This window comes from Neopsephotus bourkii, unplaced genomic scaffold (genome assembly GCF_033783945.1).
Source record: "Neopsephotus bourkii isolate Nb327-2 ecotype Australia unplaced genomic scaffold, CSIRO-AGI_Nbou_v1 NB_1388, whole genome shotgun sequence".
Lineage (NCBI taxonomy): Eukaryota > Metazoa > Chordata > Aves > Psittaciformes > Psittacidae > Neopsephotus > Neopsephotus bourkii.
In genome coordinates, this window is record NW_026901866.1 from 2,372,965 (window position 1) to 2,387,215 (window position 14,251).

Consider the following 14,251-nt stretch of genomic DNA (forward strand, 5'->3'; position numbering starts at 1 on the left):
TTCAAGTATTTTTCCATGAGCATTTATTGTAAGGATGTGTATAATCCCTAGTGTCTGTATGCTCCTACAACTTCCTTTGTTGGCTGCGAAGTCTGAGAGTATAACATTCTCTCATTCTGGATCATTACATGTTTTTTGCCTAGAGATGTGAGAACATCCACCTTTGCTGAAGCTTTAAGTGCATTGTTTTTTTATTTGCTTTCAGGTACAATCTAATAATTCATTTTCTAAGTTACTCAATAACTGGTCTTGGCTATGTTAGGTGATTGCTTTTCTTCTCTTTACTGCAGAAATGATCAGCTGAGCAACTTAGTGTAAACATGAAGTGTCTCAATGAGAACAACTTGGATCTTTTCAAGGTACAAAAGTCTAATCCAAAAATAATGTATCAAATTCACACAGAAACATTCATAAACAATTACTAATGAAAACAGGCAGGCATGTACCCTTTAGCACACCCTGAAACAACTGTGGATGCTGAGGAGCAGGAAGAGGATGGACTGCAGGATGTGGCAAGGCTCACTTGCTTTCAGTAAGTATCTCCTGTTGCCATCATTTGAGACAGAATACTGCTCAGGATGGCCAAACTCATTACTCCCACCCCAGGAGGACGTGTCTTGTGTGTATCTCTCCTTGACTTCTAAGGCCTACTAGATTATGTATACATAGTAACATCACAGATCATTTGTGTGTGCTCATAACTGGTGGTTTGGACTTCAAACTTCATATACATTTGTATAATTAAATGACAACATTATTATGTATCTGACAACTGTTCTGACTTGAAACAATGTTTTGTAACCTTTGTGGTGGATATGTCGTCGCATTCACAATCATGAGCCACACTTTTAGGCAGTTGTTAGGAAACCGGAACACATACACCCTTCATTTTGTGTGATAGGAAACTTGTAGGAATGCTTTCTGATGTATGATAAGGTTGCTGCAATTTATCCGCATGTCAATCATTTTAATTGCTGTTACTGTTCCACTCTATTCTACCACAGTCACACTTCAAATTTTTTTTTTTGCTTGACTAGGACAGAATGTCATTATCCTGACACCAAACATTTCAGACATGTACTGTTATCTCCAAAGTAGGGAGAGAGGACTTCGGATAAAAACTCAATCCATTTGAGATCATTATAAAAATACTATATATGCCTTCATCTGACCTTAACAAACAGTGTGTTGCATCTATATTTCTTGTATTCTGTTAAGTAGAGTCCCAGTAGAAGTCATTAACTGTATTTCCCCCTTATGCTTTGCTTTGGTCTTCATAAATACTGAAACCAGAAAATAATAGTCACAGGATTTGACTAGCTGATGTAATGCCTTATCTATAATCAAATTCTAAAAGGATGTGTATGACTAGGATATGAAATAGCCATAAAATAATTTATTTACAACATACATTCATTTAGAATTTTATCATCAGCTTAATTTATTATGCAATGTTTTGTTGAGCAAGTTAAGACAAAAAACCCCACCCCAAACCAAAAAACCAAACCAACCAAACAAAAAACCCCTAACAACCTAAACTAACTAAATAAACATCCAAAATGAAAAGCCATGGAAAATAAATGATTTTGTTCCCACAATCAATGACTAAATGATGCTCTTTTTTATGTAGAACAACAACATTGTTTCTGCCAAGTCAGTCCTGAAGATGTGTAGGGCTCTGATTTTTCATCCGTAAATGTGAAGTTCTACACCTAAATGAAGTATCATTAGACACAGCTCAGCATAATGCCTCTGCCAAGACAACACTGATCTTTAGAAAATGAAAACCATCCAAAGCGAAAACACATTTTCTCCTTCTGAACTTTAATAACACATGATGAACTAACGCATTTAAAGACGCATATCATATAATTCACATAGCTAGGCATTATTCTGTGTAGAAATAACATATACTGCAAGTAAACAAACTCCACACAGTGCATGGAATAAGCAAATTACCATTTTTACCAAGCAGTTCTTGATACATACACATCAGCCACAAACTGCAGAAAGGGAATTGATTGTACACAACAGCTAGGGAGGTTGGCTACACTGAATATCCAGCTTTCATGCCTTCTCATACTTAATATATTTTTTTGTTGACACCCAACTTCCCACTGCTGAGTTATGCAAACACCAAAATCATACTCTTACCTTTCATTTACAAAATTGATCTAGTAATTATGGTGATGGTAAAGATAAGATTTAAAACTTTTTCGTGCTTTCATATGCTTAATGATTTCATGTAACCACAGATACATCATGATTTCTTAACAGCAGCAGCTTCTGATTTGAAACTCAAAGTGTTTTAAATATCTATTATTTATGCCTTCACAGTCTATCAAATAACTTTACACCCAGCATTTGTACTCCTTGAGTACAAGCACTGGTGTTAATACTAAATAGGTTAAAATATTCATTATTAAAAATCCTTTGTCAAACCAATTGTATCAGCAGAATTCTGATACTCATAAAGAGACTGAACTTTCACAGTGCATCATCAGACTGCCTGCAGGTCATCTGAGTTGTTAGCATCAGTAGAATCAAACAGTAGCACATGAAGATGGCATTCCATCTGATATCTGCCTTCTGATATTGAAATTACATTCAGTATACCACTGGGTAGACAAAGATATTTTACAGCATTTATAAATATTAATCTTGTTTTTCAGTCTCAGCTGTTGTTTATTGTCAAGCTCACAATAATAGATTCAAAGCTTGACTACAAATACACACAAAATACTGAAAAACAGGAGTATTATCTCAATTTTTCACTGAAAATTATTTTTGCTGATTTTTTTTCTTTAATCACATACAATGAGATCAAAAGATTCAATCTGGAATGAGTCTGATTTTGCAGCAGCAAATTGCAATTCTTCCAAACATTGTCAGGAGCAACCTGTTCCACATTAGGTACCAATATACCTTTGCTTCTATAGTAAATCAGGACAACCCTATCTATAATCTCTTACGTAAGCAATGACTAAATCTATACTGATTAACTCAACCATCCGGGGCTTGAGTTCATGTGATCATCCATACTGTTTAACAGTTTGGCATATTTTTGGCCTGGATCAGCTGGCATTCTACTGCACACAGGATGGGCTGGGCTCGGAACTGTTCTGAGGAGGCTTCTATAGGGGCAGCTGAAGGGATCAGCCCTTGTTGTGCAGTGGAAGAATGAGGGTTTCACTAGCTCTGGGCATTAGCCACACTTGCATCTTGCCGCTAAACATGATGGAGAATCATAACGAGCAGATATGGCCAAACTGAACCATACCTTCCAGAAGAGAGATGTTTTTCTAACTGAACCTTTTTAATGCATCATATAATTACCTTGTCTAGAATACACAAAATAAAGTGCTGCTAGGTTTTTTCCCTTAAACTTGATCTGTGATTTTCCAGTACTGAATGCTACGCATCTACAGATAAAGTGGTACAAGGTAGCAATTTTCTCTGCCATTATTTAATGTGTAAATGGATTGACCAGCTCAGAATCCCTTCCCTATCATTTATAATACCTTCCAGGGGCCTGAGAATAGTTTTTCTATTGGGGTATGCCAACCTTTGAGACTGACATCACTCTTAAGAAAGTGGCATGTCCTTTCTCCCATGTCACAGGTCTAATGCAGTCCCAAAACATTGGAGTTAATAGCATTGTGAAAGTTCCGGAAAAGGGAGGGAAGAGCAGAGGTCAGAAAGAAAATAGTATTGTTCTCTGGGGCTGTAATACCTTTTAGATCTACCATTTCTGTGTTTCCATTTCCCAAGAATTCTTAGGGTACATTAATACTTAAATGACCCTTTTCACTTGCAAAGGTACAGTCCTTTATTTTTTCTTCAGCCTTATGTTCTTATAAATACATAAGCCAGAGGGGTTTATGAAATAAAGATCAGAATCTTTTAAACTTGAGTTTTCACTGACTTTAGTGGTTTATGAACTACTGCTTACACCACTTCATGCACTGATCTATTTCAAAGCTTCTCATTTAGTGCTATGAACAGCTCCCTTGATTTATTATATTGAGTGGTACTGCAGAAGGTAGATCTGTATTGAAATTGTCTCATAAACAGAGCTGAAATTACATCCTCAGTTTCTCATACATCTGGTGAAGGCTGTAGCCAGTAGTCTGCCAGAAAATAAATAGTCCTTTTTTCTTCTGTCTTTGGTGTAGTGTGCTCTGAGTAGCTAAACAAACCCAAATAAATGACAAAATATCTCCCAAAGCAAAACAAAAATACCTGGACAATCAATGTATTTGTAACACTTATTGAAGACCTCAAGATTTAAGTGACCTTGTGTATGTTCAGCAAAGTTTACAGAGATTTAGATTATTCAAGGATGATGAAGCAGTAAGTGAAGTTTCTGAAGCTTTCAGTGATACTTAAATATTGGACCTGCTGTTTAAGTATATTCAAGGAATCTCATCTTAAACATTTTTACTATAAGCATAATTTAAAGGACCTCATAGCTAGATGCTGGTTAGTTCTCAGAATGTTATTTTCAAAATCAGTAAGGCATAATGATGAACAAAGCACTGCAAATGTAGTTTCAGAGCCTGAAAGACCTTCAAATTGCACCACAAAGTGTTTTTAGAATATGCTTAAATTCCTTATTTTGTTATTAGTGCTCTGAATCTGACCCTCCTGCCACTGTTTAAAAAGCAGTTTCTCGAAGTGAAATCTAATTCCATCATTAGGGAACAGATTGTTCTAAGAAGCTGGATTAGAGCAGCATCAGCATGAATTTCAAAAACTTGCATGGAGCTATAAATATAATGTGCAATATTTTGCAATATCTAATGTGTTTTGGTCTAGTGTTGAGCATGCCCCATTGTTAAAACCAGCTGTGTTCTTTCACTTTTCATTTCTATAAAGCTATGATAAAGGCTGTCAAAGCAAACCCTGCAGCACCAGCCTTTCTTGATAAAAGTTCTGTGTACACAGTACATAGTAATCTCAAGATGGAACTTTGTTTCAAACCAGAACAAAATCTTCAGCTAATTATAAGTGAACTATATTAAGCACAAAAGGCAATTTCAATTTATACTGAACAAAGTTGCATTTTACTCTTTCCTTTCAAAATGCATTTGTCTTGGTTTCTGAAACTAATTGAAAATTCATTTTGCTTAATTTTATAAGGTTATTTCTTTTATTGCTTTTAAGTAGTCTGTTTAATACTGTAACATCTAACACCCCCCCCCCCCCCGAAGATTAGTGGGGCTTTTTTTGTGTGTTAATTTGTATTTAAAGCTTTAGAATAAGAAATGAATCATTCTTTTCATTCCTTACATCACATTAGTGCAGCAATCACTAAACTAAGGCTCTTATTATGAACACATTCAAAGCACTTGGAGGAAAATTGCCAACAGAAGTACTTCGTAAAAATAGGTCTGCTGTTTAAACAGAAGAGGATTAAAAATAAAACTGCAGTTTATAGGTGACCAGTTAAAGGAAAAAAGAAATTTCACACTTTTATTTGTTTTGACTTTTCTGTATATGATATAAAGGAAACCTTAGGAACATATTTTTTAAAACTTTTTCATTCTCCAGCTTTTTTTTTTTTCAGTTACATTTAATGGAAAAACTATGGAATTGTTTCCTTTTCCTTAAATCTTTCTGACCAGTGGAGAATTCTCACCTGCCTTTGTAGTTATTCACAGGATTTGGTTGGACCCAGGCAAAGACATAAAGGTTAAAACTTCCTAGATTTACTATCTCAGCTCTACCTGTTGAGAACCTTTGAGTGGCTTTTTTTTTTTTTTTTGTCTCAAAAAAGTCAGTAGCAAAGTTTATGAGCCAGAATTCAACCAGATTTAGAACTAGTAGGAATGATCATGTCAACAAGAAGGCAAGTATTAAGGTATGTAACTAAATGGCAGGTCTCCACATAGGAAGGGTACTGAGAAGACTCAACACAGCAGCTGGGGTAGGATCAGGACCCCATTAGGGAGACTGGGAATGGACCAGATGACATGCTGAAAGAGGTAGGTAACTCATAGAAACTGTGGCTTTCTCTTGGGATGCAGGAACACAGTCACCAGCCACCCAGCACTGCACAATATGGCATCAACCCAAGATGTAAGTAAAGTTTTCTACTAGTCCTTTGAGACTAGAACTGAATTCCTGATAGTCCCTGGCTTGTTTACTGTGTGTAGGAGCAGCAGGAATCCAACAGCAACCTTTTTGCAGCCCAGGTACTGGCAGCAGTGCTGATGAGCAATTCAAAGTTCCAGGCATTTCCTCTTGCCTCTTGGATCAATCAAAAATTTGGGAAGAAACATTCTGAAACCAAGTTAGGAAAGAAGCAAAAAGACTGGAGGAGAGAAGTAAGTTTATTTTAAATACATCACATCATCATTGCAGTTTCATCTTCCTACTCTGGGGTCTGTAATGCTTCTAAAAAATAGGCTTACTGTCAGTGGGGACTTGCTGAACAGAATTCAGAGAGGTTGGTAGGAGTGACTCACAGCCAGCTCAAGACTTCTCAGCAGTGCTAACTGATTTTAGTTCCCTAATGCTAAAGATAAAACTAAACATCTGAGGCTATGAGCTAGGATGAGAGACACAGACATCAGCGATTTCTCTTTCTACTATTAAAGGACTGGAAGAGAAGTTTGGTTTTAATAATTACTCCAGCTTCAGTGGCTGAGGATCAGCCATATTGATATTATCTGATTGTGCAGGTAAGAGACAGAGATTAATGGTCTGTTTTGCTACTTTTGCCAAAGCAGCAGAGTCTGAAACCTGTTATTGGAGCCAGCCTGGTATTCTAGGCAAATCTTAAATATCTAAACCTAGCTCTGGTTTGGCATGTCCGCTATAATGTTAAAACGAAAGTTATATATTATATAAGAGAAGAAACAAAAGGAATAAGAATCAGGCAGAACCTAGGGCAGCTGCCCCCCCCCCCCCCCTTCCAAAATGGTTATCAGTCTTCTTTTGTGTCCAGCTCTGGGGTGCCCAACATAAGAAGGACATGGACCTCCTGGAGTAAGTCCAGAGGAGGACCACAAAGATAGAGGGCTGGAGCACCTCTGCTGTGAAGACAAGCTGAGGGAGTTGGGCTTGTTCAGCCTGGAGAAGAGAAGGCTTCAGGGACGTATGCTAGTAGTCTTCCAGTACCTACAGACAGCCCACAAGAAAGCTGTAGAGGGATTTTCTACATGGGCAAGTAGTGATAGGACTAGAGGGAATGGCTTTAAGCTGAAAGAGGGTACATTTAGGTTAGATATTAGGAAGAAATTCTTTACTATGAGGGTGGTGATCCACTGGCATAGGTTGCCCAGAGAAGTTGTGGCTGCCTCATCCCTGGCAATGTTCAAGGCCAGGCTGGAAGGGGCTTTTAGCACCCTGGTCTAGTGGAAGGCTTCTCTTCCCTTGGCAGAGGGGTTGGAACTTGATGATCTGTAAGGTCACTTCCAATCCAAATAATTCTATGATTCTATGATATGATTAGATTATTCTTTATCATGTGTTTAATGGTTATTGGTCTTTTTTAATTCCTATGATATGTTTACTTAGAAAACAGACAAAATATTGTAATCTTTATGAAAGTATATTGAGAGAAAACTGTAGGTCTGAGATGCATGGAGTTTGGACCCTGAATGCAAACTAGACACATGAAGCTGTGGTTAACATTCTTATAGTCTACTGAGCACTTGCTAATAGGTGGCTGTTTGTGTGCCCAGCAGGTTGTGGAAGAAACTTTGTCCTTCCAGACTGGATTTTCAGTCCATACTGCAAAGACACAAGGTGTTTGCAATGATACCTAACACACTCCCTACTCCGTCTAGATGATTAGGACCACAGAAACATCCTTGGTGTGTTCAGAAGTTATCACCCCAGAACGTATGAGTCTTCTCTATTGGTTTGATGGTTAACCAGATGAATGTAAGCTTCTTTGCCATTTTTGTTCCCCTGGTAATTTACTATTTGGTAGATAGCAAAAATTGCTCACAGCTCTGGTACATTACTCATTTGATTCGGTCATGACCAATATCTGGGATATGTCTTACAAAGTGTCATATTTAGTCCTGTTCCTGCCAGCTCAGTTCTTCAATTTCAATATTATGTGAAGTTATAGGTTTATGGGTCAAAGTTTTTCTGATCAAGTTACCCTGATCAGGTTCATTTCAGTGTTTCAGTGGCATAACACATTGCTGAAAGAGGTTGAGTCTGGCAAGCTAAGAATCACAGGTAATTCATGATATTGACAGCTGCTTGCAGGCAAGCTTGAGACTAGTGAGTGTGATAGTTTTCAGCTGTATTTCTGGCTGTCAGAGGTGCACTACAAAAAGGAGGGGTTTTAAACTTCCAGAAGAAAGAAAAAAGCCTGGTACCCAAGTTTGTATATTTGAAACTGGAGACTAACTTGGGTTAATCCTGTCTCTGACAGAAGAAGATAATAAAATTAGAGCCACGACCTTGGGAGCAGAACTGGATAGACAAATTTTATGTGAAGTTTCTTCTGTGACCTTGTACCTGATAATGGCACTTGTTATGGAATTTTGTGACAGATTGTTGGTGACCATTGCCAGTGAAGACCCCACCCAGGGAGGTAAAAATTAATGAAGGGGAATCAGCATCTGTGGCAACGATGTTGAAGATAGATGTCTAACCTTTGAGTTTTCCAGAATGGGGTACAAGTAGATCTCTCCATTCTTAGGGATGGCATGTGGTATCACAGACACCAGGGGAACAATTACATTTCTCTTGTTGAGCTGGTTAACCTCCCAAAACCTTGGTTGGGATGAACAGGAATTTAGGACAGATACCAGAACAATAAAGAAAAATGTTTCATTGAAGCTGTCAAACTGAGTAAGGGAATCTACTGGTAGACTTTTTAAAGACCTTTCTATTCAATTCAACTTTGTTAGTATTTATCATAAATGACTAACAACCAATTGAAAGAAAAACCTTTATTTGTTGTGTACTTCACATTCCCTAATCCTGCAAGAAGGGATGATACTTCGGTTCTATTGAGAGAACACTATAGTTTCTTCCTTATTAGGTGCAATAATTTATTTTAAGCAAAAAATTACCATACTGTTACTACTTATATACTCAATTTCATGTTAGAGTTAACAACAGCAAGAGCTGGTCTTTAAAAATCCGCTCTGTCACTCCTGTGGCCCTACAAGTAATATAATTTATAAAAAGGAACAGTAGACTTCATCAACTAAAAAGCAAGGATTATTTTAAAAACCAAAACTTGCATGATAAACAGTTCAGGCTTTCTTACCACAAAGAAGTCTTTAGACCTTAAATTCTGGTAAAATTTACCTTTATAGTTATTATATATTTTTTAACTGTATAGTCATCATATATTTGTTAACTGTATGCTGTTTTGTGATTGACTTGTTTTATGTCTTTTAAGTACTTTATTGTTTGTTTATTTTTTAATATAAGCACAAGTAGGTAGGATGTTCCTGCGTATTGCTTTGAAAGGAAAAAAATGCAGATGATTTAACAAAATATACCCTTTAAGACTTATGAAATCTGTGGTTGCCATTTCTCTTTTCTTAGGTACACACAGAAAGGCTGTCTCCCTGTAACTGTGTAGGAAAGGACAAACCAAACCACTGTAATGCCATAGCAGAACCCTAACAGAAATGTGAAAAAAGGCATACATATTCAGAGAAAATTAATGTTGTGATGTTTGTACCAGTGGGATTGTTATTTCTACAAATTTATCATTGTTTTAAAGCACACAGTAAGATCAAAAATATAGCTTCTTAATTTTTCCTGTCTCCTAAATCAAAAAGAATACCGAATTGCCTATGGCCATAGTTGTTATTGCAAATGAACTGAAAAAGAGCATCAGAATGGATGCCCTTGTATGGATGCTGCTTTTTTAAATGTTTGGGGATACATTTGGTTACAGGTCAAGATCCATGACTCACTGGCATATGCTTAATTTTAAGCACATTAATAGTTTAAACAACTATAATGGGATTATTCAGATGTTTATTATAAGTGTTTTGCTGGGTTGGCAAAATTAATGGATTGAACTATACATGCAAAATAAAAACACCTTCGCAAATATCCTTTTCCTGCCTTGATTAATTCTGCCTAAAGCCTCAAAATGGTCCAACCTCAAAATATGACTGTGTTTCTCATGGTTCTTAAGTCCACTGTAAATAATTTATTACATCCCAAGTTCTCTACATACTTTTTGAAAATTTAGTTATGATAAATATTTTCACATCTTTCTAAGGAAATTCTACCTGTGAGGTTGAAAATATATTCCTTTCTCTCAGGAAAGAAGCTTCATCTTTATTTTTAGAGTCACTAATATTGCTATATGATAGAAGACAGATAAATGTAAACATCTTATATATTCCTTCACTTGAGAGAAAATACACATTTCATTTTCCTCTCCAGCTGTTTCACTTCTGTTCATGTCTTCTTTGGATATATAAGGAAAATATCATAACTGTAGCTTCCCATTTTACGTAATCTAATTTGAGCCTCATGACACATTTTATTAGGACTTCTAGATGATTGCTTAGATCTTATAAGACATTTATATTTTTCTTTAATCTTTAGAAGTCATAAATGCTAATCGTCAATTCATATACCTAATCTTTAGCTTTGCTATGTAAAAAATAGTCTTCTTTATGTAAAGCTTGATTCATCAAATTTTCCATTACATCTTTCCAAATAATTATAGAAGTGATGGTATGCTAAGCAGTAAAGCCAATGGATTTTATCTAAAATATATTTAGAACACCTGGGTCATTTGTACCACTTTTAAATAGAGAAGGTATTGCTTTGCTATGGGAGATGCAGCATGATAAATAACTACTAGAAAAATTATGGTTCAAGATTCAGTAAGATACTGCTTAAAGCTGGAGATGCAATCGTCCATCCAGGTGAGAAAGTTCATGTTAAGAGTCACTTCACAGATCTGATATGCACAAGTGAATCTTTGGCAAGAGAAGAAGCACGCAAAGCCAATCAGGTCCATGAAGAGTAAATACAAAAGAAGGAAAAAAAATCTGCCAGGCTTAAAAATTTTGACAATAGACTTCTGTTTTTATCCTTTCACTTTGCCCATTTAGATGGTGATCTACTCAGTTTTCACGTATATAATGAATGGCCAGTGCATAGACACACAAAGGCCATACTGTTTCCACGGTGAGTTGAATATACCCTGAAGAGATCAGATCTAAAGCACATACACAGTAGGTTTACCTATGTTTGTGCTGAATTTTTCCCAAGGTGCCTCAAAACATGCTGTGCTTCTACACAGCAAGTTCACATATGTGCATATATATGCCTCCAAAGCTAATAGTCTCGAATCCACTAATTCTGGAGAACAGACTAATAGTTAAAGCAGTCTGGTACCACAGCTCTGACTAGGAACACAGCATTGCCACTGGGTAGTAACCTGGGTATGTCCTGTATCTTCAACATTTTTTCTGGGGCACTGCTGATCTCTGTCACCTCTAACTCTTGGCACATCTAGAGTCATGCCTTCAGCCTTTGACCTCCATGGGTGATGTCATGACACAAACACAAGCAGCGCCAGAGTTTCGTTGCAATTTGAGGCCCTATATGGCTGATGTAGCTCCTCCCAACCAACACATTCACAATACATAAACCTGGGGAAAGGCTGGTGGCAAATCAAACAGCAGCAAAACTGTGTATGTGGAAAATAGTGTTCTCCCCAGTTTCATCCTAGACCCTTTAGACAGATTTCTGATAAGCAGGTGGGGCAGGTGCTACTTCTCCAAATGCAGAGTATGGCACCTTACTAAGGAGAAACACAAAACTTAGTAAGTTTGTACCTCTCAAAAGTTCTAACTACTTAAAATAGAAGATACAAAAGGTTTTTCTGACTCTGATCCTTCTCATAAGCTGACATTTGCATGGTGTTTAGTCAGGAGAAATATATCAACTTGAACAACCTTAGTATGTAGGCCACAATACTGCTAGCTGAGTGATAAAATCCATAGAAAGTTAACTAAAGCTAATCAGCCTAAAGAAGAGAGAAAATATTTAGGCTGGTCGTTAGAAACATTCGCTGAAAAAATTATACACTATCCTGTGGAGTGATTTCCTGAGGGAAATGATGGGAATGCCATCAAAAGAGCTTTTAACTGAACTTGACAAAAAGAAATGTGCTTCAGGAAAAATCCTGTATGCATACTATGCCAAAGAAATGTGCTGAGTACATTTCTATTTCTTGGATTTCTCTGATTCTGCATCAATTTGTGCTATGTATTGGAAAAAAATTGCTTTAAATATGTAAGCTGACTGTGAAAACCCAAACAAAATTTTCATCATTCTTGCATAATCTTTTTAGATCATCCCTGATGGAAAGAAAGAATTGGGGAATTTGTTCAAATTACCACAAGTAGTTTCTTAAGTTTTTATCTTAACAGTAAAGATTTAGTAGGTGTACTTAACCCTTAAATTAATCTAGTTCTTTATTCTCTTCCAAATCAGAGTTAAATATTCCTGGCCTTCTTGCTTTAACTTCCTTTGTGTAAATTGGAAAAAAAACTTCATTCTACATGCATCATTATTACGTTATTTCAAAACTCTGAAATCTAGTAACAGTAACTTGGTGTAAAACTCCTTTCCTCAGATGATATTCAGAGCCAAATAAGAGGGAGATCAAAAATATTAAAACGCATGTGACTCATCAATACAGAGAGCAAATTTCCTGTGGTTTCAGATTGTGTTGAAAGATCTCACTACAGAGAAGCTGAGCCAGAATTATTCTTGACTGTCTTGCTTTTCTCCCTCTCTCTGCTCTTTTCCATATCTTTTCTTGCTCATTTGTGATTTAAAAATTATCTGTTCTCTAATGGAATTACAATCTCCATGTCATTAGGTTGTCAACTTCTGGGAAGATTTCTGAGACTGTGCTTAAGTCTCCACATTTCATAACTATTCTGTGAATTATAATCACATTTCAAGGGTTTTGGTGATAAAGGTAATTTGGGTTTCAAGAAAATTCCCATGGTACCCAAATGGTGGACTCTGAAAAATATTAATATAATGCTAGCCTATTTTTAAGGTATATTATTCATCTCTGCTCAGACAGTTCTGCTGCAGTCTCAGTAGAATGTCTGTTACAGAAAAAATTGTGTTACAGAACTGTTCATAAAAATTAAAACTTTTTTATTTTGCAATGCAGTATTACAGAAACAAAATGCAGATTTCTTCATATTTAACAGATTGTTTTACAAGTATGCTGAATAACAAACAATCTCCAGAGACCCAAGTACAAAACTGTGGAATGCATTTTGGAGGAGGCTGAGACAGATATGCAGTTTTAGAAAATCGTTATGTAGGTAACCAGCTACAATAGTTTTTGCAGACATGATGATGCCTGACACTATCAGGCTTTCTTTTGTTAAGCAACGGACAAGCTTATGTGTTCCTCTGAGCCTGTTCTGCATTACAGTAGCTTGTGTGCTTTAAAGAGATTTTTCTCCAAGGGCCTGGCTTACTATGTTAAGAGTGGAGAGAGTGTCGAAGGAAAATGAGGCAAAATAAAGGCTCTTCCCCACATAAATAATTGCCTAAATATGAGGTGGAATTGTGTTTACCTTGTTGGATTTTAAAAGCTTTTTCATTTTACACCTTATGGCGAGGGACAGCAAAGTATGGAATGCAAATGCACAGTCATGCTTTATGAATAAAGTATCAAACATGACCAAATTAGTTTGGGCTGCTGGTTAAAAAGAAAAACTGCAGAAACACGATTTAATCAATTTAGATTGCAACTTTAAGTTTATGGATAGAGTTAGAAATAAACATTGTTCCCATAAAGTAAAAATTATTTATATAAATAACTTATAATGATTTCTTCATAAAATATAACAAGGTTTTACTTTATTTTTAAAGACGGTGGAAAAAACAGGGGAGGCAACACAGAAACAGCTCAAAGGAGGTGAGTGACCATCAGTCTGTTAAACCTGGCCTAAATAACCTTTTTCTTATTTTTCTATGGTGATGCCTAAAAGCATAAGGATACCGAGTATAAACTTCATCCACTCATACATCTGCTTAAGGTATAAATTTTTTAGGATGAATGTAAAACTTTTTTTTTTTTTAAATGAAAAATATTCCAAATGTCGATTTTTGGTGTTCACAGCGTCAGCATTTCAGAAGGCAAGGTTGCAATCCCTTAAAGCAGCGAGCGCTGTGATTTGCAGCTCCCACTAGATGTCACTGCAGGACATCAGTTCAGTTCAGGGCCGCCGCAGCCCCGGGATTTTGACAGCTAGAA

At 36.5% G+C, this 14,251-nt stretch overlaps 1 long non-coding RNA gene across 1 annotated transcript; it reads left to right on the forward strand.

The window, feature by feature from the left end:
* The first annotated feature begins 373 nt into the window (after nt 1–373).
* LOC133219911 (uncharacterized) lies at nt 374–7,886 on the forward strand. Its single transcript, XR_009727567.1, has 3 exons — nt 374–532; nt 6,159–6,329; nt 7,692–7,886. It is a non-coding gene; the product is annotated as an uncharacterized LOC133219911 (long non-coding RNA).
* Nucleotides 7,887–14,251: the final 6,365 nt, after the last annotated feature.